General features: G+C 42.2%; 1 protein-coding gene, 1 long non-coding RNA gene and 1 pseudogene across 2 annotated transcripts in view; 1 reads left to right on the forward strand and 2 right to left on the reverse strand.

Annotated features, from left to right (window-relative positions):
• Positions 1-27,380, reverse strand: part of LOC140721496 (uncharacterized) — a 1,502,390-nt gene that overhangs the window by 1,017,032 nt on the left and 457,978 nt on the right. The gene's annotated exons all lie outside the window — the stretch shown is intronic.
• LOC140721492 (uncharacterized) overlaps positions 1-27,380 on the forward strand; it is a 692,273-nt gene that overhangs the window by 305,493 nt on the left and 359,400 nt on the right. The window lies entirely within an intron of this gene.
• On the reverse strand, positions 4,360-5,604 carry LOC140721515 (N-acetyllactosaminide beta-1,3-N-acetylglucosaminyltransferase 3 pseudogene; annotated as a pseudogene).

The raw sequence follows: 27,380 nt of genomic DNA on the forward strand, positions 1-27,380 counted from the left end.
CATGCTCCGGTACTCTTCGTCACTGTCGACTACACCCGCAATGTTGCTATCATCGGCAAGTTTGCTGATCTTGTTAACGACATTATCATCCAGATAGTTGATATAGATTACAAATAACAACGGGCACAACAACGATCCCTGGGACACTCCACTCATCACAGGTCCGCAGTCAGAGAGACAACCATCCATTACCACACTCTAGCTTCCCCAACGAATCCAATTTACTACCTCATCGTGAAAGCCAAACGACTGAACCTTCTCGAGCATCCTCCCATACGGAACCTTGAGAAATTCCTGGCTGAAGTCCCTGTTAGACGGCATCCACTGCCTTGCCTTCCACACCATTCTTGATAACGACCTCGGAAAGCTCTGTGAGATTGGTTAGACATGACCTACTACGCACGGGCCCATTCTGACTATCGCTAATATTCTTGTTTGTCCAGTTACTTCCCTTCATATCCCATGACCAGCGTAGTCTGAACAACGAGGACAATTCATCATTACATAATACTTGGCAAGTCCCTTCCAAGCAAAGCTATCGAGATCATCCAGCGGCCGGGACTGATATTTATGGCCTAATATTTTTTTAATTCTCCTGCACTTGATTATCCGACGCATTGAGAGTAGTCTGGAAGAGCTAGGCGTTGTAGCTTTAAATAATTAATCGATTTACTTAACTATAGCAAGATACGGTACGCTCGGTCGAACACAGAACATAGGATATTACAGCACAATACACGAGGTTCTGATAGGCTTTCAACTAATGTAAGTTCGATCTAACACATCCCCCCTTCATCTCCATCAGAATCAAAGGTTTCAAAGGTACATTTAAAGAATCAGAACAGATTTAATATCACAGACATACGTCGCGAAATTGTTAACTTTACGGTAGCAGTACAATGAAATACAGGATAAATAAATATAGAGAAAACAAAACTGAGATACAGGTGGCGGCGGGGAAAAAAGCTGTTCCTGAATCGCTGAGCCTGATCTTTCAGGCTTCTGTATCTCCTTCCCGATGGTAACACTGTGTAGAGGGCACGTCCTGTTAGTGGACAATGTTAATGATGGACGCCACTGTGACTGTGACAAGAATCATCCCTTGTAACAATGATCAATGAGATACAGAGAATCTGTATTTACCAACAAGTATCTTTTATTACTTCTACTAAAAGCACGTAGATTTACACACTGTCGCTGACAGCAACATTGCGGGTGTAGTCGACAGTGATGAAGAGTACCGGAGCATGAAACGGAATCTGGACCAGCTGGAAAAATGGGTTGGAAACACTTGTCTTAACAAGTAGCTACTCTTCTGAGCATGGTCTCAGGTTTATTGCTCTGATTAGATTGTCCCAGAGTCAAGAATCAGTTCAGAATCCACGCCCTTCACATAACAAATGGCGATTTGTTTGAGAATGGACTCAGGTTTAGCAGATCATTACCTGAAGCTTCCTGTGTCCACATTCAGTTCCTCTGATTAAATTATTCCAGTGCCAGAATCAGTTCATAGCCCACAAAATAGGGGAGAACAGAGAGAACTGGTCTGTCTGCTTCCCTATCCTTGATCAGTCTGTAGTTTCTTTTGGTCAACAATGTTTAATGAGCCATGCAATCTGACACGACGGTAGCTTTCTCGGGTCGGCTGTCGTCTGTATGCACCAGGGCGGATGATGGAGGTTTTGTAGAGATGCCGAGTGCTGTAGGGTCGAAGGGGTTTACAGAAATGTGGTGTGATGTAGGGGTTGGAACGGTTTTGTTACGTACCCCGTAACGGGTTAAAAGAACCAGCATAAATGGAACACACCTGGAGTCTGGTATTGTTACAAATAAAACACTGTTCAGTAGTATCTACGTAATCTCGTAATATAAAACCTGATAAATCAAACAGGTTAGCAGAGTTTATGCAAATGTAAGTGTGTAAATATAAAACCCCAAACTTCTTCAGCTTAGGTGGTCAATGATACCGTCTTACGATGGTGTAGGAATGACGTCAGTTCAGTTCGTGATATTAAGTTGAGTAGAATTGAGGAGAGAGAGAGAGAGAGAGAGGTGATTTGTTTTCCAAGTAAGCTGATGTCGTCGATATTTTCGTTTCCTTCCGAAGTCGTGTTAAAGTTTTGTGATCACACAAAAGAGTACCGCCTTCACGCAGTAAAGCTATCAAAGGTTAAACACACCGATAACATTCCACCGGTCACCCCTTTCCCACACTGCGATCAAAACCCACCCTTTCGTGGGCAGTGAAAGCTCATCCAGTGTCTATTTCTTCAGTATTTCTGTCCGTGTCTTCCGTGTGTCTCTGTGTCTGCGTGAAAAGCCAGCTGACCGTGTATATATCCCAAACATGCTGAGCGCCAGCTGTCCATTATATAGCCCCGTCTTTCCGTAACCATGGCGACTCACGAGCTGCTCGGTGCTCTCACTCTCTGAATCGGTGTACACCAACTCTCTCTCTTTTTAAAGACACAGTCCATATTGAATACACCTTAGCATCTCGTCACAGTTTTTACAGATAGCGAGGGGTGTCAGCACACTTCTCCACCAATGTGGAAATGCAGTTTACTTGTAGTACCAAACTGGCATTTCTGTCTGTAACAAAATGAAACCCGTCTTGTGTCGGAGTGTTTTGCTAATAAAGTTCGTGCAACATTATGCTGCGTGATCCTGAGTACCTGACTGCCGACCGCAGGCCCTACACTATGATGGCAGAATATGGAATTAAAGGCAAAACTTTTGGCAGTGCGGAGGATCAGAGGGATCTTGGGGTCCGAGTCCCCAGAACACACAAAGCTGCTACACAGGTTGACTCTGTGGTTAAGATGGCATATAGTGCATTGGCCTTCATCATTTGTGGGATTGAGTTTAAGAGCTGAGAGGCAATGTTGCAGCTATATAGGACCCACTTGGAGTACTGTGCTCAGTTATAGTTGCCTCACTACAGGAAGGACATGGAAACCATAGAAAGGGTGCAGAGGAGATTTACAAGGATGTTGTCTGAATTGGGGAGCATGCCTTATGAGAATAGGTTGAGTGACCTCGGCCTTCTTCTCCGTGGAGCGATGGAGGATGAGAGGTCGCCTGATAGAGGTGTACAAGATAATGAGAGGCATTGATCATGTGGACAGTCAGAGGCTTTCCCCAGGGCTGAAATGGCTAGCATGAGAGGGCATAGTTTACGGTGCTTGGAAGTAAGTACAGAGGAGATGTCAGGGGTAAGGTTTTTATTTTACACAGAGAAAGGTGAGTGCATGGAATTGGCTGCCGGCGGCGGTGGTGGAGGCGGAAACGATACGGTCTGTTAAGAGACTCCTGGATGGTTACATGGAGCTTAGAAAAAGAGGGCTATGGGTAAAGCCTAGGTAGTTCTAAGGTAGGGACATGTTCGGCACAGCTCTGTGGGCCGAGGGGCCCATATTGTGCTGTAGGTTTTCTGTGTTTCTACTCAGAAGACGGCCACTGGGTTTGTCCAATCTTCCATTAATTTGCTCTTACTAATCAATCCCAAATGCCGATTGGCCACTAGTTGATTGGTCACCGATTGCTCTATTGCACTGCCGTGAGCTGCCCCTCGGACAATGAGCCTTATTGAAGTTCCCTCCTCTCCAAATTTCCGATGTCCAGGTTGGCCACTAGTCAAAGCTACCGGACTTACCTCTCAGTGATGGCCATGTCAATGACAGCAACATGACACTGGCAACCGAGTACATTTTCTTAGACAAGACACCTGCCAAATCTAATGCCACTCCCCTTCGCACTACATATGGACTGCCGTCTATGTATGCATATTGATCTGTTGACCCCACATGTTCATTGATCTCTTTCCCTCTCTGCAATGTGAATACTCCAGTTGAAGCAATCTCCTGCGTGTGTGTTTCTATTTGATATGTAGTTACACAGACACAATGCAGGCTGACATTTGAGTACAGAAGTGATGACCATAAGTTTCTCTATTCCTCCAACCCTGAGACAATTCTAGATCTAGATTCTGTGTTGTCCTCACAGTTCCAGTCCAAGAAACACATTTGTCTCTTTCATATTTTGCAAGGGACATGTAAGAAACGGCAAGAAAAAAATACACAGATATAGTTGTTACTAAAAATTTTATTGGTGGCTTATTATACAAATGCCCCAAGTGAACATGCTGTACCTATCTGCACGCAATGCAACAAGGACTGCTCACTTGGAATAACTTTACAATTGACTTAAATTGCGGTGCTCTTGACAATATTGTAATGTCATTATGGGTGCAGTAAGAATTAGGCTGAGTGATGACACCTGACAGCTTTACAAACATTTGAAGAATGTAGAAAGTCACCAACCCTATGAATTAATGTATCCTCCAATATAATTTAGGAATTAACCATCTTACATTGCATAAACAACTGATTAACACATGTTTACAAACTGCATTGCATTCCAACAGTTGCTACATGCTATCATGACTCATGCGGTCCTTTCCGTGGATGCAGACTTCTGGGAAGCATGAACACACTTCAGATTAGCATCATGCACCGCAGCCCACATCAGTAGCAGTTCGAAAGGCCGAAAACGGTGCACTAGCATTAACTCACGGTAATAGCAAGGATTGAAAGAGTCATCTTGGGTTGAAGGAACACTGATTCCAGCTGTCCTGAATCCGCTATGGGAGTGTGGAGCTAGTCCAGCCTTGGCCAGACACATCCCCAAAAATACATCATCAATGGGGTATAGTTCAAGGTCTTGGGCTATGTGGTAAATGATATGAGCTGTATACACAGACATAAGTATGCCCCCTCCACCAATGTATGGTGGGTACGACTTGATGGTGGTCACTATTTCTGGCACATAATACTTGCTCGACTTCTGGCGTTTGGGCCCAAACCCATAAATGAGACGGCCCACAAACAGGTGTTGGTGAACCTTCATGCCTAGCAAGTAATCAACCATGTTATCGGTGTTGGCAAAGACATCATCATCTCCATTGAAGATGAATTTAGCACTGGGGCAAAATTCACTGACCCACTGCAGCAACTTGTATTGTTTGAGGGTGAGGTTGAAAAAGGTATCCAAGAAATCCCATTGTAGGATATCTCTGTGTTCTCTGTTTTCCATGGCTAACAGCTGATTCAATTTCCTACTTTCTTTTTGCTCAGGAGAGACACCAGAGATAAAGACTCTCTTAATTAGGACCCCATTGAATTCGCGTTCTCTGCCCCATGTCTTCCTTACCATTTCCCGCCGATCCTGGTTGAAAGGGTGAGATTTGATCACCAGGAGCAGGAAGACATTCTGAGATCCTTCTCGACCACCACATTTGTCTGGGACATTTTGAATCATGTTAAATTCTCGACAGTGTTTATACATCAAGAAGTTTTTTATGTGCTCTTTCTCTTGATGAAATGAGGACAGGTGCAGCAATGTCCTGTTCGCGTGGCACTTTGACTTGAGCACTGATTCAGTTGCATCAGCAGTAACAACCTTGGGCAGATCTTTGCGATGAACAGTTTCTGCAACATCATCAGTCTCTCGACGTTTGTCATTATTCCAGAACATGAAGAACAATCCCAGAGTAATCAGAACACCCAGCACTACTTTCTCATAGAATCGCCGATGTCCTCCCATCTTTCTCCTGAAGTAGAGAAAAATATGGATTAATTCAAAGAAAACTTTACATTTACATGATGCTTGAGAAGAATGAGAAGTTTAAGCTGTAATTAGGTTCACTAATGCTTTGTAATATTGACCTCAAAATGGTGGTGAGGTAAGGAATAGGCAGGGCCCGGCACGCTGCTGAAAGTTTAATTGACCTGAAGCAGTCCATCCCAGCAGAAGGACAAATCTACCTATAGGATACCATCTCTGTCATTAAACTGAAAATCGCATAGTTTCTTTCTGGGCCTTAAAGGTATATGATTCCAAAGGGTTTATTCCACCTCGCTTCACAGGTCTCATCACTCCTCTCGGGGCTTAAACTGAACTGAGACAAAGAGCAATATAGCACAATGCAGACATTTTGGCCCATGATGTTGCACCGAACTTTTAATCTGCTCCAAGATCAATTGATCCCTACTCTCTCAAATAGCTGTCCATTTTTCTTTCATCCATGTGTCTATCTAAAAGCCTCTTAAATCTCACTGATGCATCTACCCTTATCACTACCCAGGCTGTGCATTCCATACAGCCACCATTTTCTTTAAAAAAAAAATACTTCTGGCAAACCCCTATACTTTTCTCTAATCACCTTAACATTATGCCCCCTCATATTAGTCATTTCTACGCTGGGAAAATGTTGTTGGCTCTCCATTCTTCCTATGCTTCTTACCAGCTTATACGCCTCCATCAAATCACCTCTCCCCATCTCCCCACCCCCACCTTTGCTCTAAAGGGGAAGGTCCCAGCTCGCTCACCATTCAGGTTGAGTTCACAGGTTACTGATACTATGGAAGATGATGTATTATTGACCATTGATTAGTAACTGAATGTATGGCAGTGCAGGGAAGGTAACGTGTTAGCATAGCTACTGAAAACATCTGATTTTCATGGCATTTCAACCTGGTCTATGTATGCCTACAATAGGAGAAACAAAGAGTAGTATACTCAAGGACCTTGGCCTTTTGCTTCTATTTTAACCAGAGAATTGTATTCAAAGTTATATTAGCAGTAGCCCACCCACCCTGCCATCCATTGGTCAAGCCACTTTATGAAAGGCTGCAACTAAGGCATAACTAGTCCCAAAGGCAAGGCTAATTCCACTCAGATATTCAGTAGTAAGCAATTGTAACAAGACAGCGAAGCCATCGCAGGCCCATATCTATTGAAGTTAAATGGCACCAGCATCACCTACGGCAGGAATTTACGCTTCATGAAGAGCAGTGAACCTTGGACTCCAGGAGCCCAGAGAAAGCACAAGTAGCTGATAGCAGAACAGGGCAGATAGTTAGAATGATCCACAATGTGTATGAGTAAAACCTCGGATGCCAGGAGCCCTGAAAAGACACCAGTGACTGATAGCAGAACGATATGTACAAGTAAACCTATTTGCACAGGGATGCAACTTGTGTCACTTTAGAATTATGGAATCCTAGAGTAATGCGATCTAAACAGGCCCTTCGGCTCAACTGGTCCATACCAACCACAGCATCCTCCCTGCTAGTCCCTGCTGTCTAGTTTGGCTCATAACTCTCCAAGCCTCTCCCTTCCATGTACCTGTCCAAATGCCGGTTAAATGTTGCAGTTGAACCCACTTCAACCACTTCCTCTGGTAGCTTCTGCCGGGTACTCACTGTCCTCCGTGTACAGAGGTTATCCCCATGGTCCCTTTTCAATTTTTCCCCTCCTCTCTTATATCTGTGACCTCTCATGTTGGACTCTCCAATAATGGCAATCCACCTTATCAATACCCCTTATGATTTTAAACTTCTGAGGTCACCTCCCATTCTCCAAGGCATCAAGGTCCAGCATGGCCAGCCTCTCTGTAACCCAGGCCCTCTAGTCCAAAAAGCATCCTCGTAAAGTTCTTCTGCACCCTCTCCAACTTGACAGCGTCCTTCCTATAACAGGGTAAGCAAAATTGTAGATAATATTCCAAAAGTGGTCTCAACAACAAATTACATAACTGCAAATAATCCCCCGCTCCTAAACTCTACACCATAACTGATGAAGGCTAGCATGCTAAACGCTTTTTTTCACCATCCTGCCTTTCAGTGAACTATACACTTGTCAGTGCCTTGCCATTCACTGTACAAGCTCTACTTCATCTGAATGTCCATCACCTCACATATAACCATATAACAATTACAGCACGGAAACAGGCCATCTCAGCCCTTCCAGTCCGTGTCGAATGCTTACTCTCACGTAGTCCCACCGACCTGCTCTCAGCCAAGAAACCTCCATTCCTTTCCTGTCCATGTTCGTATCTAATTTTTTTTTTAAATGACAATATTGAAGCAGCCTCTACCACTTCTACTGCAACCTTGTTCCAAACAGCTACTACTCTCCGAGTAAAGAAGTTCCCCCTCGTGTTACCCCTAAACTTTTACCCACTAACTCTCAACTCATGTCCTCTTGTTTGAATCTCCACTACTCTCAATGGAAACACGCCTATCCACGTCAACTCTGTCTATCCCCCTCATAATTTTAAATACCCCTAACAAGTCCTCATTCAACCTTCTACACTCCAAAGAATAAAGATCTAACTTGTTCAACCTTTCTCTGTAACTTAGGTGCTGAAACCCAGGTAACATTCTAGTAAATCTTCTCTGTACTCTATTTTGTTGACCTCTTTCCTATAGTTCGGTGACCAGAACTGTACACAATACTCCAAATCTGGCCACAGCAATGCCTTGTACAATTTTAACATTACACACCAAGTCGTATACTCAATGCTCTTATTTATAAAAGCCAGCATACCAGAAGCTTTCTTCACCACCCGATCCACGAGATTCCACCTTCAGGGAACTATGCACCATTATTCCTAGATCACCCTGTTCTACTGCATTCCTCAATGCCCTACCATTCAACATGATTGTCCTATTTTGAATAGTCCTACCAAAATGTAGCACCTCACACTTATCAGTATTAAACACAATCTGCCATCTTTCAGTCTACTCTTTTAACTGGCCTAAATCTCTCTGTAACCTTTGAAAACCTGCGTCATTATCCACAACGCCACCTATCTTAGTATCATCAGCATACTTACTAATCCAATTTACCACCCCATCATCCAGATCATTAATGCATATGACAAACAACACTGGACCCAGTACAGATCCCTGCGGCACACCACTAGTCACTGGCCTCCAATCTGACAAACAGTTATCCACCACTACTTTCTGGCATCTCCCATCCAGCCACTGTTGAATCCATTTTACTACTTCAATATTAATACCTAACGATTCAACCTTCCTAACTAACCATCCGTGTAGAACCTTGTCAAAGGCCTTAGTGAACTCCATATAGACAACATCCACTGCTTTACCCTCGTTAACTTTCCTCGTAACCTCTTCAAAAATTCAATAAGATCTGGGGACGTCGCGTGATGACGTAGGATCAAGACGTTGGGAATCCTGCTCCCTCGTAAAAAGTAATGAAATAAGGTTTAAATGAAGAAGAGTTAACAAATATCTACTAGAAACTATTTATAAATAACTCAGAATTATCTTTTGATATGGCTCCTAAACCGAAACAGAAGAAAGCTGCTACTTCGAAGACTGCGCAAATCGGCGGGGGAAAGGGCCTAACCGTGTCGGCGAAGCCTCGGACTCAAGTTGGATCTCCTCCCGGCGAAGTGCATGGCACTTCTAATGATGCGGGACAGGAAGTTGCAGCAATGTCGGCGGTCTCTAAAAGAAACGGCAAGAACAATGGATGCGCGAAGAAACAAGTATGCATGAACAGATATCAGCAAAAGTAACAAAACTACAAATCCCAACTACGGCTAGATGGGAAACTGGAATTATATCGGAAGTGGAGTCAGACTCTTTGGGAAATTCAGAGGAAGAAGAAGAGGAAAAGAAAATGAAGATTAAAGGAGTCATAAAAGATATCCTGATATATATTATGAATGAATTAAAAGCTATAAGAAGGATGCAGAGTACACTCGATAATGTGGTGGAAAAACAAAAGAAGATGGATAATAAAGTTAAAGAAATGGAAGTAAAAGTGGAAGAAAATACTGAAAGAATAGATAAGATAGAAGATAATAATCTTGCCTGAACAATAAAAAGAAAACGGATGTTGGAAAAAATAAATGCGCTTGAAGACTCAAGTTGACGAAATAATATCAAAATTGTTGGTCTTATGGAAGGTACAGAGGGAGAAAATCCAATAAAATTCTTTCAAGAATGGATTCCGAAAATTTTGGCAATGAAAGAAGGAAGCCAAGTAATTGGAATTGAAAGGGCACACAGAACTTTAAGACCAAGACCTCAGCAAGATCAAAATCCAAGATCAATTTTGATAAAATGCTTGAGGTACCAAGATAAAGAAATGATCTTGAAGGCAGCTACTCAAGGTGCTAAAAAGAGAAATGGGCCATTGATAATAGAAGGGAAAAGAGTTTTTTCTTATCCAGACATAAGTTACGATCTTCTGAAGAGGCGGAAGGAATTTAATCCAATGAAAAAATCTTTATGGGAAAAGGGCTATAAATTTTATTGAGCTACCCAGCAAAATTTATAATTTTCCTGGATAACGAAGAAAGAAGCTTTTTCGTTGACTACCAGAAAGCAGAGAAATTTGTACAAGAATTACCTGATGTCCACGAAGAGGAGTAAAGAATTATAGAAATGAAGTGGACTAATGGTGAAGACTGAAACAAGGTTGGACTTGACAGACATTTATAAGGAAAAAAATAGCTGAGTATTAATTAGGAGTAGAGACATTAATTATTTTCTTTTTTTTTCTTCACTAATATATTTTCTTTTTTTTTTGCGGGGGAGGTGGAGGAGCTCCAGATCGATGTCTGCGAGTTTCACGTGTACAATCATGGCGATTGCCATGACCCGTAAAATGGGGGGTGGGTAATGTTGTGTTCTTTTTGTTCGCAACATTAGTGGGGGGAAAGTATTTGGGGATTTTTTCCTTATATATTAGTTACCTTTCTTCTATTTTTCTTCTTTTTTGCCTGGATGGTTGGGGAGAGAGTCATAGCAACATGGAGAATTCTAACGAGTTCCCAAGGTATTATGAATGATTAATTTACTTAATTTTTTAAGTTTTAATGTTAATGGACTTAATGGACCTGTGAAAAGAAAAAGAGATTTAGCATATATTAAGAAAATGAAAGGCGATATAGCTGTTTTACAAGAAACACAATTAACAGAAACAGAACATAAGAAATTAAAGAGAAATTGGGTTGGAAATGTCATTGCAGCTTCATTTAATTCAAAATCGAGAGGAGTTGCAATTTTCGTTAATAAATCTTTACCAATTAAAATACAGAATGTAGTAATTGATTCTGTGGGGAGATATGTGATTATACGTTGTCAATTTTTTTCAGAATTATGGACTTTTATGAACATTTATGCACCAAATGAAAATGATGTAAAATTCATACAAGAAGTTTTTTTGAACTTGGCTGATGCACATGATAAAATATTAATAGGTGGAGATTTTAATTTTTGTTTAGATCCAGTTTTGGATAGGTCAACTAAAGTTGCTACAAAATCAAAAGTAATAAAACTAACTTTATCATTAATGAAAGATTTAAACCTGATTGATATATGGAGAAAAATTAATCCAAGAGAAAGAGATTATTCATTTTATTCAAATAGACATAAAACTTACTCAAGGATTGATTTTTTTTATTATCAAAAAATATTCAGGATAGAGTGAAAAGTGTGGAATATAAAGCAAGAATACTGTCAGATCATTCCCCGTTGATAATGACAATGATAATGATGGATAAGGAGAAATTGATCTATAGATGGAGATTTAATTCTATTTTATTAAAACGTCAAGATTTTTGTGATTTTATGAAAAAACAGATTCAATTTTTTTTGATACAAATTTACATTCAGTTGAGAATAAAATTGTATTATGGGAAGCGATGAATGCATATTTAAGGGGTCAGATTATAAGTTATACATCTAAAATTAAGATGGAATATTTGGCAGAAATAGATCAATTAGAAAAAGATATCATAAAGTTAGAAAAAGAATCTCAAAGATATATGACAAAAGAAAAACGAAGACAACTTAATAAAAAACTACAATATAATACACTTCAGACATATCGTACAGAAAAAGTAATTATGAGAACTAAACAGAAATATTACGAATTTGGTGCAAGATCACGTAAGATTCTTGCTTGGCAGTTGAAAACAGAACAGGCTTCTAAAACAATAAATGCAATTAGAACAAGTGTAAATAAGGTTACATATAAACCTTTAGAAATTAATGAAACTTTAAAATTTTTTTATACTGTATCAATCAGAATCACAAAATAAGATTGCTGAGATAGATACATTTTTATCACAAATTACCCTTCCAAAATTAAATTTGGAAGAACAGAAATGATTTGATATGCCCTTTACATTAAAAGAGGTTGAAGAAGCTTTAGGATCACTTCAGAGTAATAAATCCCCAGGAGAAGATGGTTTTCCTCCTGAATTTTATTAAAAAAAAATTAAAGATTGATTAATTCCACCTTTTTTGGAAGAAATATATCAAGTGGAACGAATGCATAAACTCCCACAATCTTTTTTAACAGCGATTATAACTGTTTCGCCAAAAAAAGATAGAGATCCTTTAAAGCCAACATCTTATAGGCCTATTTCTTTGTTGAATACTGATTATAAAATAATAGCAAAAAAATTATATAATAGAATGTCTAAATATTTACCAAAATTAATACATATGGATCAAACAGGTTTTATTAAAAACAGACAATCAATGGATAATATAAGCCGGTTACTTAGTATAACTCTTCTGGCACAAAAAAAGAGAGGAAATGAGTGTGGCAGTTGCTTTGGATGCAGAAAAAGCATTTGATAGATTGGAATGGGATTTTTTATATAAGGTCTCAATATCACCAAGACCAAGGAGATGGTGGTGGACTTTAGGAGATCTAGGCCTCATATGGAGCCAGTGATCATTAATGGAGAATGTGTGGAGCAGGTTAAGACCTACAAGTATCTGGGAGTACAGTTAGACGAGAAGCTAGACTGGACTGCCAACACAGATGCCTTGTGCAGGAAGGCACAGAGTCGACTGTACTTCCTTAGAAGGTTGGCGTCATTCAATGTCTGCAGTGAGATGCAGAAGATCTTCTATTGTGGAGAGCGCCCTCTTCTTTGTGGTGGCGTGTTGGGGAGGAAGCATTAAGAAGAGGGCCGCCTCACGTCTTAATAAGCTGGTAAGGAGGGCGGGCTCTGTCGTGGGTAAAGGACTGGAGAGTTTAACATCGGTGGCTGAGCGAAGGGCGCTGAGTAGGCTACGGTCAGTTATGGAAAACCCTGAACATCCTCTACATAGCACCATCCAGAGACAGAGAAGCAGTTTCAGCGACAGGGTACTATCGATGCAATGCTCCTCAGACAGGATGAAGAGGTCAATACTCCCCAATGCCATTAGGCTTTACAATTCAACTGCCAGGACTTAAGAACTTTTTTTTAAGCTATTATTAATGCTTTTTCAGTTAGTGATTTAGATGCATATCATATTCTTACTGAGTTAAGTATTGTACGTAATTAGTTTTTGCTACAACAAGTGTATGGGACATTGGAAAAAAGGTTGAATTTCCCCATGGGGATGAATAAAGTATCTATCTATCTATCTATCTATTGGAAAAATATGAGTTAGGAAAATCTTTTATACAATGGATTAAAACCTTAAATACTAATCCTCAAGCTAAAGTAGTTACAAATGGTCAGTTTCAACACCATTTTGCTTAACGAGGTCAACTAGACAAGGCTGCCCATTATCACCTGCTTTATTTGTATTGGCAATAGAACCATTAGCGGAATTAATTGGAACAGATTCAGACATTGGGGGCTTTAGAGTTAATCAAGAAGAATGTAAGATTAATTTATTTGCTGATGATGTTTTGATTTATTTAACAAACCCATTGCAATCTTTGCAAAGATTAACTTTTAGATTGGAAGAATATGGGAAAGTATCAGGGTATAAAGTAAATTGGGATATAAGTGAAATTTTACCCCTTACCAAAGGAAATTATAATCAATGTCGATTAGTAACTCAATTTCGATGGTCAATAAATGGGATAAAATATTTAGGTATTAGTGTTGATAATGATGTAAAAAAAATATATAAACAAAATTATTTGCCATTATTAAAAGAAATAAAAGAGGATCTTGATAAATGGATGATGTTATCAATAACATTAATAGGTAGAGTTAATACTGCAAAAATCAATATATTTACTAGATTCCAATATTTATTCCAAACTTTACCAATACAATTACCGCAGAAATTTTTCAAGAACTGAATAAATATGTAAGGAAATTTCTCTGGAAAGGAAAGATGTCAACAATATCATTGGAAAAATTGACATGTAAATTTGATTTAGGAGGGTTACAACTTCCAAATTTTAAGAATTATTATAAAGCAAATCAACTTAGATTTATTGCGTCTTTTTTTGATGAAGAAATCCAGCATTGATTAGAATAGAATTAGATAAGATAGGAGAAAACATACCAGAAGATTTTATATATAATTGGGAATCCAAATGGATTTGGGAAAAAAAGAATCTCCTATATTAAGACACTTGATTGATTTATGGAATAAGGTAAATATGGACGATAAGATAAAAAAATCTTTATTAGCAAAAAGAATTTTAAGCCTATTTTGAAGGCTTATTCCTTTTACAATGGATAATAAACATTTATATTATTGGTTCCAAAAGGGGATTAAATATATAGGTGATCGTTTTGAAGGAGGTATATTGATGTCGTTTGAACAATTAAAAAATAAATATAAAATATCAAAGAACACTCTTTTCTGTTATTTTCAATTGAAGGCTTATTTACGAGAAAAGCTGGGTCAAACAATGTTGATGCCAAAACCTAGTGAAATAGAAATATTAATTCAAAAAGTAAAAATTAAAAAATTTACATCTTGTATGTACAATTTGATTCAAAAACAGACAATTAAATCAGGAATTCATAAATCAAGACAAAAATGGGAATCTGATTTGGATGTTAAAATTGATGGAAAAAGCTGGTCAAGGTTATGTTCTGATAGTATGATAAATACAGTAAATGTTCGACTTAGATTAATACAATATAATTTTTTACATCAATTATATATAACACCACAGAAAATAAATAGATTAAATTCAAATTCGTCTGACCAACGTTTTCGGTGTAATCAAGAAATTGGTACTTTTTTACATTCTACTTGGTCTTGTTTTAAAATTCAACCATTTTGGATAAATCTAAGACTTTTATTGGAACAAATTACTGGAGTTCAACTCCCACATAGTCCAGGATTATTTTTATTAGGATACATTGAAGGGACAATACCGAAACTTAAATTGAATAAGTATCAGAAAAAAATTATAAAAATTGCATTGGCAGTAGCCAAAAAAGTTATCGCAGTTACTTGGAAATCTGATATATATTTAACTATGGATCGTTGGAATAATTAAATACATAGGTCCTTTGAAGATGAAATTATAAAGTAATTGGGGAAAGTAAAAATAAATATTAAAATTATTTTGAACTTCATGGAGCATGTGGGGATCCTCCGTTATCCAGGCCATCTTTCTCTTCTTTCTTTCTTTTTTTTTTCTTTCTTTAGACAAGGGTTAAGGGGGGGAGGGTTAAGGGGAGGGGGGAGGGTTAATATTATTTTTCTTTTTCTTACTATTTTATCAACACATTTATTCTTTGTAAATTTCTAAAAAGTAATAAATTTAATTTTTTTTAAAAAAATCAATAAGATCTGTCAAACATGGCCTTCTACGCACCAATCCATGTTGACTGTTCCTAACCAGACCCAGTCTATCCAGATAATTATATATACCATCTCTAAGAATACTTTCCATTAATTTACCCATCATTGACGTCATAATTACAGGCCTAGAATTGCTAGGTTTACTCTTAGAACGCTTTTTAAACAATGGAACCACACGAGCAATACGCAATTCCTCCAGCACCATCCCCGTTTATAATGACATTTGGAATATTTCCGTCAGAGCCCCTGCTATTTCTACACTAACTTTCCTCAAAGTCCGAGGAAATATCCTGTCAGGTCCCGGAGACTTATCCACTATCCTTAATAGCGCCAGCACTTCCTCTTCTTTAAACAGCTCAGGTATTTGTAAAGTAATGGTGATAGCGGAGTAACACACCGACGGGAGTAATGTAAATAGACCCGGTAGTCACGAAAGTCATCTGATTGATAAAGTTATTTATTTCCAGTAAGTGACCACTAATCTGATGGTGAAATATGTTGTACTCTTTTGGCTGTGGCTATGTCCAGTTTGCAATCTCCACATAGCTGCTGCCTTGCCCATCATTGAAATGGCCCCATTGCGGACAAATATTTAAGTTTGCTTTATAAAGTTGTTGACTGAGATCGGTGCTGCTGCAGGTTGCCGGGGCACGGTTAAATCTGACGAAAGGGAATGTCCAGTGTTCAAAAGAAAAGATTGTTCCAAAATCATAACTTTTCACCAGAGTTCACATGGCCCATCCTGCTGCTGTGTCTTTCCTATAAGCCCACAACGATTTCTGCCCTCAGCTGTCACTGGAGTTTATAGTCTGACAGTAAATTGGTCCCAAAGTAAACAATAAATTAATGCGATATGACAGCACCCGATCTGAACCAGGATGCGGGTCGTGGTTGCTCCACGGAGCTGATCGATTTGTCGTGAGATACAGGTGCTCGGATTCGCTGGAAGCAGAATCAGCAGCTCAGCACAGAGTAAACACGGAGACTGTACTCGGTGGGCAACTTTACGATGAGTTAATGCGTCCACTTGTGATGGCAGGAATTCTAGTTTTTCTACCATTTCATTTCTGTCTTTAAAATTGTGTGGCTTTGCGGATCCGCCTGATTTTTCTGCAGGAGTGAGTGTGCTATTCCAGCAAAGACAGCAAGTATCTGTCAGTGATATTTAAAATAAAACTTGCTGATTTAAATCTCATTGGCTGTTGATAACAAACGTCTGTGTGCACTGTATTGTGCTCCTCCGGTACCTAGTAATACGGCCACTGACTCTATGTCCGTGATCTTCTACTGCCGTAGCCCGTTCAGTTCAATGTTCGACACGTTACGCGTCCAGCGATGCCTCTCTGCACAGTGCAGTAGTAACGTGATTATTTGAGTTACTGTTATCTTCCTGGAAGATTGAATCAATCCCTCCTTTCTCAACCGACCTCTCTCATTACTAAGATGTTTTTGCTCTCAAAATTGCCGCAACCTGATTTATTTCCCAGCACTATTCTCCGCAAAACTGAGACTGTTGTAACTGACAATCCCAGGATTTCAGCAGTTCCTGCGATATTCAAACTGAACCGTCTGGCACTGACAAACATTCCAACCTAAAAGTCATCCAGATCACATTTCATCTCCATGGTGATGTTTGCTGGAGACATAACGTACCGTTTATTAAGAACAGGATCGGGAGAGGCCCGCTGATAAAGCTGTGAGTTTAGTTAATGATTATCACCAGGAAGTGACTGAATATTAACCAGGGTGTATTCATTACTTACAGAACCCGTAACACAGCCTCACTGGGACAGGGTGGTAACAGAACCTGGAGCCGCGGTACAAGGTAAGAAGCTCCACATACTGAAATATAAACATCATAAAGCTATTTAGACACTTTTATGAACACGAATCGGATTGATAACGTATTGTGTTGATCGACATTAGAACTGTAGCGAATCGCTTTTAAATGAATTAACAATTCCCTTCATCTAATTGAATGCATCGACTTGCTGTGCATGTCCCGCTGGATGACGGGGCAGTTGACAGTGTTATTGTAATCGCCGCGATTTCAGCCCAGCTCCGAATCATCAGCAAAGGCTCGGGAGGTGCGAGCTTCCCGCATCTCGGAACTGTCCCCGGGCTACTGCTCGCAGTAATAGAAGACCGATCCGTCCACACTCGGGCTCGACCGATCCCTGACCGAGGGAACTGAGGATTCGCTTTGTTTATTCCTTCACTGGCGGGATTGACACTATCTGTCCTTCCTAGACGGCATTTCTGTTGGTGCTCAAAAGCTTGGAACCACCCACATTGGAGATTACAGCCGGGGCGGGCGGGGGGTGGTCGTGGGGGAAGACGGTGTAAGGAGTTGATGGTTCCATTATATAGTCAGTTGGTGAGACCTGTTGTGGATCACCGCCTGCAGTGTTGTTTCCCTTCTGTCAGAAGTCAATGGCTAGGTGGGAAATGAAAAGAAGGTTTACCAGCCGGTTATTTGCCCCTGCGAGTTTTTGTATGAGGAATCTGTTGTGATCTTGACTTGTGGTGTGACATAAAACAGGATCTTGTATACATTACAGGTTTTTTTTTTAAACAACAATATACTTGATTGTATCCGCGGTAATTTGGTATAATGAGTGGGAACTTCGATGGGACATAAAGTATCCTGCGGAGTTTGACAGGGACGTGGACAAAATAGTTCCTGTTGTGTGAGGATCTGAAACCAGGCACCGCCAGTTGAAGACATTTGAGATGTTTTCTCTCTCTGTGTGGGTCTAGTGTGTCATGGGAATGACCGTCCTCAATATTCAGGAGACAGAATATTCATCACACAGTAAGGAGAAACGCCTCCGGTATCTGTAAAGTAAATGTGAGGGCGGGGAAGCACACCAGCGTGAGGAAAGTAAACAGACCCATTCGTCATATTTTTATCTGATTAATAATTTTATTTATTTCCAGTAAGTGAACACTGATCTGAATGTGGAAATATATTCTTGTCTTGCTGTACTCTTTAGGGCGTGGTTATCTCCAGACCGTTGCTGCCTGGCCCATTATTATAGTGGCCCCATTGTGGACAAATATTGAAGATTGCTTTATAAACGGACCGACTCTGATATCAGTGCAGCTGCAGCAGATGGGGTACAGTCACATCTGGCGAAAGCGACTGTCCACTGTTCACAAGGAAAAGTATTCCCAACCAGAGTTGATAGAGTCCGTCCTGCTGGTGTGTCTCTCCAATAAACCCATATTGAACTTTGCCCTCAGCTGTCACTGGGCTTTTCAGTCTGAGAATAAATTGATCCAGAACTAAACAATAAATTAATTCGATCAGACCAACCGAAAGGAAACAGGATCCCTGGAGCAGACTGAATTGGAAAGAGATTCTGTATGTAATCTTTGTCACTGTGCACCGAAGTACAATTGTAAGCCGGTACCGAACAACACAATACAACCATTTGCCTGACTGAGGTTTCGTGTCCTTCAGTTCAAGCACTGGGGAGCGGGGTGTGGAGTTACATCCGGATTAGTGTGAGGTCCGGGTTGCTGAGCGTGATCTCAACTGAACGTTCCGCAGGGTGTACTCACTCACTGTCTGGACCCAGAGAATTCAGTGCTCAGATTCACTGGAAACAGAATCAAGAGCTCGGCACTTGTTTATTTGTTTCTCTCTGTATGTTTTTTGTGCTACCTTGCGCAAAGATAGAGTGCATCTTAAGACTATCTGAAATAAAACTTTCTGAAGTACATTTCACCTCCTGTACCTAATAATGTGGCCGCTGACTGTATATCCGTGGTCTTCTACAGCTGTAACCCGCCCAGTCCAGTCTTCGACATGTTACACGTTCAGTGATGCCTCTCTGCACGCTATTGTTGTAGCGTGGTTATTTGAGATACTGTCGTCTTCCTGACATATAGAATCAGTCTGGCCTTTTCCCTTCCATCTCTCTCATTCATAAGGAGTCTTTGCTCACGGAACTGCCGCAGCCTTACTTTTTTTCTGTGCTGTTCTCCACAAACTGAGACTGTTGAAGGTGACAATCCCAGGAAATCAGCAGTTTCCGCGATATTATAAACTGCGCCGTCTAGCATTAACAAACATTCCACGTCCTAAGTCACTGAGAGCACATTTCATCCCCATGCTGGTGTTTCTGAGAGACCGAACGTACCCTGTTCCAAGGACTAGGAGTCGGAGAGACCCGCTGGTAAAGCTCTGAGTATAGTTAATGATTATCACCAGGAGCTGACTGAACATTAACCAGGGTGTGTTCATTACTTACAGAACCCGTAACACAGCCTCACTGGGACAGGGTGGTAACTGAACCTGGAGCCGCGGTACACGGTAAGAAACTCTATATACTGAAATATAAACATCATAAAGGCAGTTAGCCACTTCTGTGAACACTTAAATGAGACTGAGAACGTATTGGTGTATTCAACAATAGAACTGTAGGTGAATCGCTTTTGAAAGAAATAATAATTCCCTTCGACTAATTAGATCAACTTCCTGTGAATGCCCTGCGGGAACCTGGTGTAGTTGGAAGTGTTAATGGAAACGTCGCACTTTCAATGCAGTTGCGAATGAACAGCAAAGGCTAGGAAGGAGATAGCTTCCAGATGTTCGGAACTGTCCGCGGGCTACTGTTTCCAGCAGGAGGCCGGCCTCTCCACACCCGGGGCTTTACTGATCGCTGACCGAAGGAACCGAGGATTCGCTTTGTTTATTCCTTTGCTGGCGGGATCTACACTGTTACGAATGTGCCACAACTCTGAGGGGCCGAAGGGTACAAAGTCGCCCCCTCCTATTTGAGAATCGCATGATCGCTATTAATTCGGGTCTGGGGACCCAGGAAATGAGAGAGAATCCACAAGGTTTTGGAATGTGTCCTGGCCTCAGCGAGACAAAGCCACGGATAACGGCCATTGTCTCTTGGAGACGGAATTGTGTATTGAGTACTGTACTATTCATTGAAGCTCTCAGGGGACGACCAGAGTGGTCTGGTTGAGGGATTGCATCATCCCAACCTGATTGACATCTGAGACCCCGTGAGTAAGGATAAAAGAGGGTCTGGGGAACAACCCCTTTAGACGCACCAGGAGAAACGCTAGGAATCCCGTGACAGCGTTTAATAGCGACAGCCGCTGGGGCTCGCGTGCGTCCTTTCCCTTGCCTGGGATTGGCGGGCTCACTACGGAAGAACGGCTTAGCTAAAGGAGAGGCCACAGGTGAACGGCCACACTAACGAGACTCTGACGGATCGAAATCAGAGAAAAACTCATGGGGGCAGATATCTGTCTGCTGAACCTTCTTTTGGTTTCCCACCTACCCACTCTTATCTGACAAAAGGGAAACAACACTGCAGGCGGTGATCCACAACAGTTCTCACCAACCGACTATATAATGGAACCATCAACTCCTTACACCGCCTCCCCCCACGACCACCCCCCGCCCCGGCTGTAATCTCCAGTGTGGGTGGTTCCATGCTTTTGACCACCAACCGAAATGCCGTCTAGGATGGACAGATAGTGTCGATCCCGCCAGTGAGGAAATAAGAAAACGAATCCTCAGTTCCCTCTGTCGGGGATCGGTAAAGCCCCGAGTGTGGACGGATCGGCTTCCTTTTACTGCGAGCAGTAGCCCGGAGACAGTTCCGAGATGCGGGAAGCTCGCACCTCCCGAGCCTTTGCTGATGATTCGTAGCCGGGTTGAAAGTGCGGCGATTCCAATAACACTTGTCAACTGCACCGGTTCCCCCCGGGACATGCACAGGAAGTCGATGCATTCAACTAGATGAAGAGAGTTATTAATTCTTTCAAAAGCGATTCTCTACAGTTCTAATATCGATCAACACAAAACGTTATCGATCTCATTCAAGTGTTCATAAAAGAGGCTAACTGTCCTTATGATGTTTATATTTCAGGATATAGAGCGTCTTACCTTGTACCGCGGCTCTAGGTTCCGTTACCACTCTGTCCCAGTGAGGCTGTGCTACGGGTTCTGTCGGTAATGAACACGCACTGATTAATATTCAGTCAGCTCCTGGTAATAATCATTAACTAAACCTACAGATTTATTAGCGGTTCTCTCCCTATCCTGTTCCTTAGTAAAGGGTACGTTCTGTCTCCAACAAACATCACCATGGAGATGAAATGTAATCTTAGTGATTTTGAGAGTGGAATGTTTGCTGGTGCTTAACGGTGCAGTTTTATAGACAATAGACAATAGGTGCAGGAGTAGGCCGTTCGGCCTTTCGAGCCAGCACTGCCATTCAATATGATCGTGGCTGATCATCCACAATCATTAACCTGTTCCTGCTTTCACCCATATTCCTTGACTCCGCTATCTTTAAGAGCTCTATCTAACTCTTTCTTGAAAGCATCCAGAGAATTGGCCTCCACTGCCTTCTGAGGCAGAGCATTCCATAGATGCACAACTCTCTGGATGAAGAAGTTTTTCCTCAACTCTGTTATAAATGGTCTACCCCTTATTCTTAAACTGTGGCCTCTGGTTCTGGGCTCCCCCAACATCGGAACATGTTTCTTGCCTCTAGCGTGTCCAAACCCTTAATAATCTTATATGTTTCAATCAGATCCCCTCTCGTCCTTCTAAATTCCAGTGTATACAAGCCCAGTCGTTGCAATCTTTCAACATATGACAGTCCCTCCCAACCCGGGAATCGACCTATTGAACTTATGCTGCACTCCTTCAGTAGCAAGAATGTCCTTCCTCAAATTTGGAGACCAAAGCTGAACACAATACTCTAGGTGTGGTCTCACGAGGGCCCTGTACAACTGCAGAAGGACCTCTTTACTCCTATACTCAGCTCCCTTTGTTAAGAAGGCCAACATGCCATTTGCTTTCTTCACTGCCTGCTGTACCTGCATGTTTACTTTCAGTGACTGATGAGCAAGGACACCTAGATCCCGTTGTACTTCCCCATTTCCTAACTTGACAGCATTCATACAGTTATCTGACTTCCTGTTCTTGCCGCCAAAGTGGATAACCTCACATTTATCCACATTAAACTGCATCTGCCATGCATCTGCCCAATTATCCTAACATCCTCCTCATATCTGACATTGCCACCCAGCTTTTGTGTCATCTGCAAATTTGCTAATGCTACTTTTAATCCCTTCATTTCTGAAAAGGACCCGTTAATCCCTACTTTTTGTTGCCTGTCTGCCAACCAATTTTCTATTTATGTCAGTACCCTACCCCCAATACCATGTGCTCTAAATTTACCCACTAATCTCCTATGTTGGACCTTATTAAAGGCTTTCTGAAAGTCCAGCTACACTACATCCACTGGCTCTCTCTTGTCCATTTTAATAGTTACATTCTCAAAAAATTCCAGAAGATTAGTCAATCATGATTTCCCCTTCGTAAATCCATGCTGACTCGGACCAATCCTGTTACTTCTATACGAATGTACCGTTATTTCATCTTTTATGATTGACTCCAGCATCTTCGCCACCACTGATGTCGGGCTAACTGGTCTATAATTCCCTGTTTTCTCCCTCCTTTCTTAAAAAGTGGGATAATATTAGCAATCCTCCAATCCTCAGGAACTGATCCTGAATCTACAGAGCATTGGAAAATGATTACCATTGCGTTCACGATTTCTAGTGCCACCTCCGTAACTACCCTGGGATGCAGACAATCAGGCCCTGGAAATTTATCAGCCTTCAATCCTATCAGTCTACCATCACCATTTTCTGCCGAATGTGAATTATCTTCAGTTCCTCCGTTACCCTAGGTCCTCTGGCCACTATTACATTTGGGAGATTGTCTATGTCCTCCCTAGTGAAGACAGATCCAAAGCACCTGCTCAACTCGTCTGCCATTTCCTTGTTCCCCATAATAAATTCACCCGTTTCTGCCTTGAAGGGCCCAAGTTTGTTCTTAAATATGTTTTTTTTTCCTCTTCACACAACTAAAGAAGCTTTTACTATCCTCATTTATATTCTTGGCTAGCTTACCTTCGTAACTCATCTTTTCTCCCCCTATTGCCGTTTTAGTAATCTTCGGTTGCTCTTTAAAAGTTCCCCAATCCTCTGTCTTCCCGCTCATCCTTGCTATGTTATACTTCTTCTCCTTTATTTTTATACTGTCCTTGACTTCCCTTGTCAGCCACTGTCGTCCCTACTCCCCTGAAAATCTTTCTTCCTCTTTGGAATGAAATGATCCTGCACCTTCTTTACTATTCCCAGAAATACCTGCCGTTGTTGATCCACTTTCATCTCTGCGAGGGTATCCTTCCAGTCAACTTTGGCTAGCGCCTCCCTCATGGTTCCATAGTCCCCTTTGTTCAATTGCAATACTGACACTTCCGATTTTCAGTTCTCCCTCTCAAATTGTAGATTAAAACTTATCATATTATGGTCACTACCTCCGAATGGTTCCTTTACCTCGAGTTCCCTTATCAAATCCAGTTCATTACACAATACTAGATCCAGAATTGCCTTCTCCCTAGTAGGCTGCAGTACAAGCTGTTCTAAGAATCCATCTCGGAGGCAGTCCCTTTCTTGGGGTCCAGTACCAACCTGATTTTTCCAATCTACCTTTATATTCAAATCCCCCATTACAACCGTAGTATTACCTTTGCAACATGCTAATTTTAACTCTTGCTTCAACTTGCACCCTATATCTAGGTTACTATTTGGGGACCTGTAGATAACTCCCATTAGGGTCTTTTTGTCCTTACAATTCCGCAGTTCTATCCATACTGACGCTACATCTCTTGATTCTATGTCACCCCTCTCAAGGGACTGAATTTCATTCCACAGCAGCAAAGCCCCTCCACCCACCTGTCTGCCCTTTCGATAGGGCATATAACCTTGAATATTCATTTCCCAGCGCTGGTCATTTTGCAGCTATGTCTGTTATTCCTACAACATCATACTTACCAACTTCCAACTGAGCTTCAAGCTCATCCACTTTATTTCTTATACTTCATGCGTTCATATATAATACTTTCAATCAATTACCCCCCTCGCCTCTCACATCAGTCCCTATTGCACTTGGCCATACTGAGCTTTCCTCATACGATCCCTTCTTGAGCTTTCTGCCCCTTTAAATCTGTTGTCTTTCGTAACTTCTTATTCTGTCTTTCCCTTTGACTCTATCCTTATATTTCCAGTTCGTCTCCTCCACGCCCCCCATTTATTAGTTCAAACACACCCGTGTAGCAGTGGCAAACCTGCCTGCGAAAATGCTGGTCCCCCGCCTGTTAAAGTGCAACCCGTCTCTTTTGTACAATTCATCCTTACCCCAAAACAGATCCCAGTGGTCTAAGAATCTAAAACCCTGCTTACCGCACCAGCTCTCAGCCACACATTCAGATCCCATATCTCCCCGTTCCTGCCCTCAGCAGCACGAGGAACTGGAAGCAAACCGGAGATAACCTCCCTGGAGGTCCTGCTTTTCAGCCTCCTTCCGAGTTCTCTGAAGTCACACTGCAGAATCTCTTTCCTCTGCTTCCCGATGTCATTTGTGCCGACAGGCACTACCACATCTGGCTGTTCACTTTCAACCTTGAGGATTCCCTGCAATCGATCCGTGATGTCCTGGATCCTGGCTCCAGGGAGGCAACATACCATCCTTAAATCCCGCCTGTTGCCGCAGAAACCCCTTTCTGTTCCTCTCACTATGGAGTCCCCTACTACCACGGCTCTGCCTGTCGTCTGTCTCATCTGCTTTGCTTCAGTGCCAGTTTTCGACTCGCAGACCTGTCCGCCTCTCAGAATGGCAGGATCTTCTGTCCCGACAGCTTCCAAGAGGGTGAACTTGCTTTCAAGAGACACATCCTCCGGGGTCTCCAGTACTTCAAGCATCCATCCCTTTCTCATCGTCGCCCCCCCCCCCCTTCTCTCCTCCGGTATCTTCGGTGTAACAATCTCACTGTAGGTCCTGTCCAGAAAACTCTCGTTTTCCCGGATGAAACTGAGGTCATCCAGTTGCCTCTCCAGTGCCCCAACACTGTCCTTCAGGAGCTGAACCTGGACACACACAGTTGTAGCAGCCGGTGGCACCATCATTGTCCCTGACCTCCCACATCAGGCAAACATCACACTGAATCAGTTTACCTGTCATCTCTTCACCGCCTCTTACCCTCTCCAACTGTGGTATAGTCTCCTCCCTCAGCCTCCTCGCCGAAGGGTCTCAAGCCAAAGACTCGCACTTCCCTCGACAGGGTCGCTCCCCTCGATAGAGCCGGTCCCCTCGACAGGGCCACTTCCCTCGACAGGGCCACTTCCCTCAACAAGGCCGCTTCCCTCGACAGGGCCACTTCCCTCGATAGGGCCACTTCCCTCAACAAGGCCGCTTCCCTCAACAGGGCCGCTTCCCTCGATACGGCCGCTTCCCTCGACAAGGCCGCTTCCCTCGACAGGGCCACTTCCCTCGACAGGGCCACTTCCCTCGACACGGCCACTTCCCTCGACAAGGCCGCTCCCCTCGATAGGGCCACTTCCCTCGACAAGGCCGCTTCCCTCGACAGGGCCGCTCCCCTCGACAGGGCCACTTCCCTCAACAGGGCCGCTCCCTCGACAGGGCCACTTCCCTCGACAGGGCCGCTTCCCTCGACACGGCCACTTCCCTCGACAAGGCCGCTTCCCTCGACAGGGTCGCTCTCCTCGACAGGGCCGCTTCCCTCGACAGGGCCACTTCCCTCGACAGGGCCGCTCCCCTCGACAGGGCCACTTCCCTCGACAGGGCCGCTTTCCTCGACACGGCCGCTTCCCTCGACAGGGCCGCTCCCCTGGATAGGGCCGCTTCCCTCGACAAGGCCGCTTCCCTCGACAAGGCCAGTATCCTTTCATGTCTTGACGAATAGAGAATCTACCAAACTCTTCTTGAAATACACCCAAATACTTGATCTTCACAGCCACCTGCGGCAACGAATTGTACACATTCGCCACTCTGGTTAATTAAATTTCTCCTTATTTATGCTCCCAATGGACGTCATTCTAGGACTGAAGGAAATGAAGTGTTGCGAGAAATGCTTCAAAGGGGTTTGGTCTCCGCAACGGGCTGCACGACAATATACTCGAGGGTAAGTACACCATTGCAGCTTGCAATAGCAAGAGAAGTCAATGACCTGTTACCGCAGTTCATGGTAGTTCCACATTTCTGCAATCACTACATCACGAAGATCAGACCAAAAGTTACTTCAGAAGATACGAGACCATGAAATGAGTAAACAATGACGGAATGTGAGTGGCTTTGAAGAGCTGAGCTGCTGAAAGCAAATTACCAGACCTGGAGTGATTGCGACTGGGTCTGACAGAGGCTTAACTGGTACTTTGGGCACATTCACGTTCGCTCCAAATTCTTCCTACCTTCCTTTGTGAAGATATATAATGTCTAAAGGACCAGAGTTTGAGTAAATGAGACTCACCAAACTTTCTCCTGACTGAATCACTGGAATCTCCGAGTCAGAAGGGTTCGCTCCAGTTGATGCTCTCAATCCTCGGGCTGGTTAACTTGCTGCTGTTCCCTCGTCTTCAGTCGCGCTCTGCTTCCAATTGTGTGCTTTTCTTCCAATAAATGTCTCACTGCAGGTCTAACTTTAACATGAAAGATAACGAAGTAAGTTCACAATACAAAGGAAAACACAACATTTCTGTTCAATCTTCCTAAATACATAAACTCACAGAAATTTAAATGTTGAATACAAATATCACAATCTCAGGAGATGGTGGTGGACTTTAGGAGATCTAGGCCTCATATGGAGCCAGTGATCAGTAATGGAGAATGTGTGGAGCAGGTTAAGACCTACAAGTATCTGGGAGTACAGTTAGACGAGAAACTAGACTGGACTGCCAACACAGATGCCCTGTGCAGGAAGGCACAGAGTCGACTGTACTTCCTCAACACAATGCTCCTCAGACAGGATGAAGAGGTCAATACCCCCCAATGCCATTAGGCTTTACAATTCAACTGCCAGGACTTAAGAACTTTTTTTTTTAAAGCTATTATTAATGCTTTTTGAGTTAGTGATT

Source organism: Hemitrygon akajei, unplaced genomic scaffold (assembly GCF_048418815.1).
Source record: "Hemitrygon akajei unplaced genomic scaffold, sHemAka1.3 Scf000057, whole genome shotgun sequence".
Classification (NCBI taxonomy): Eukaryota; Metazoa; Chordata; class Chondrichthyes; order Myliobatiformes; family Dasyatidae; genus Hemitrygon; species Hemitrygon akajei.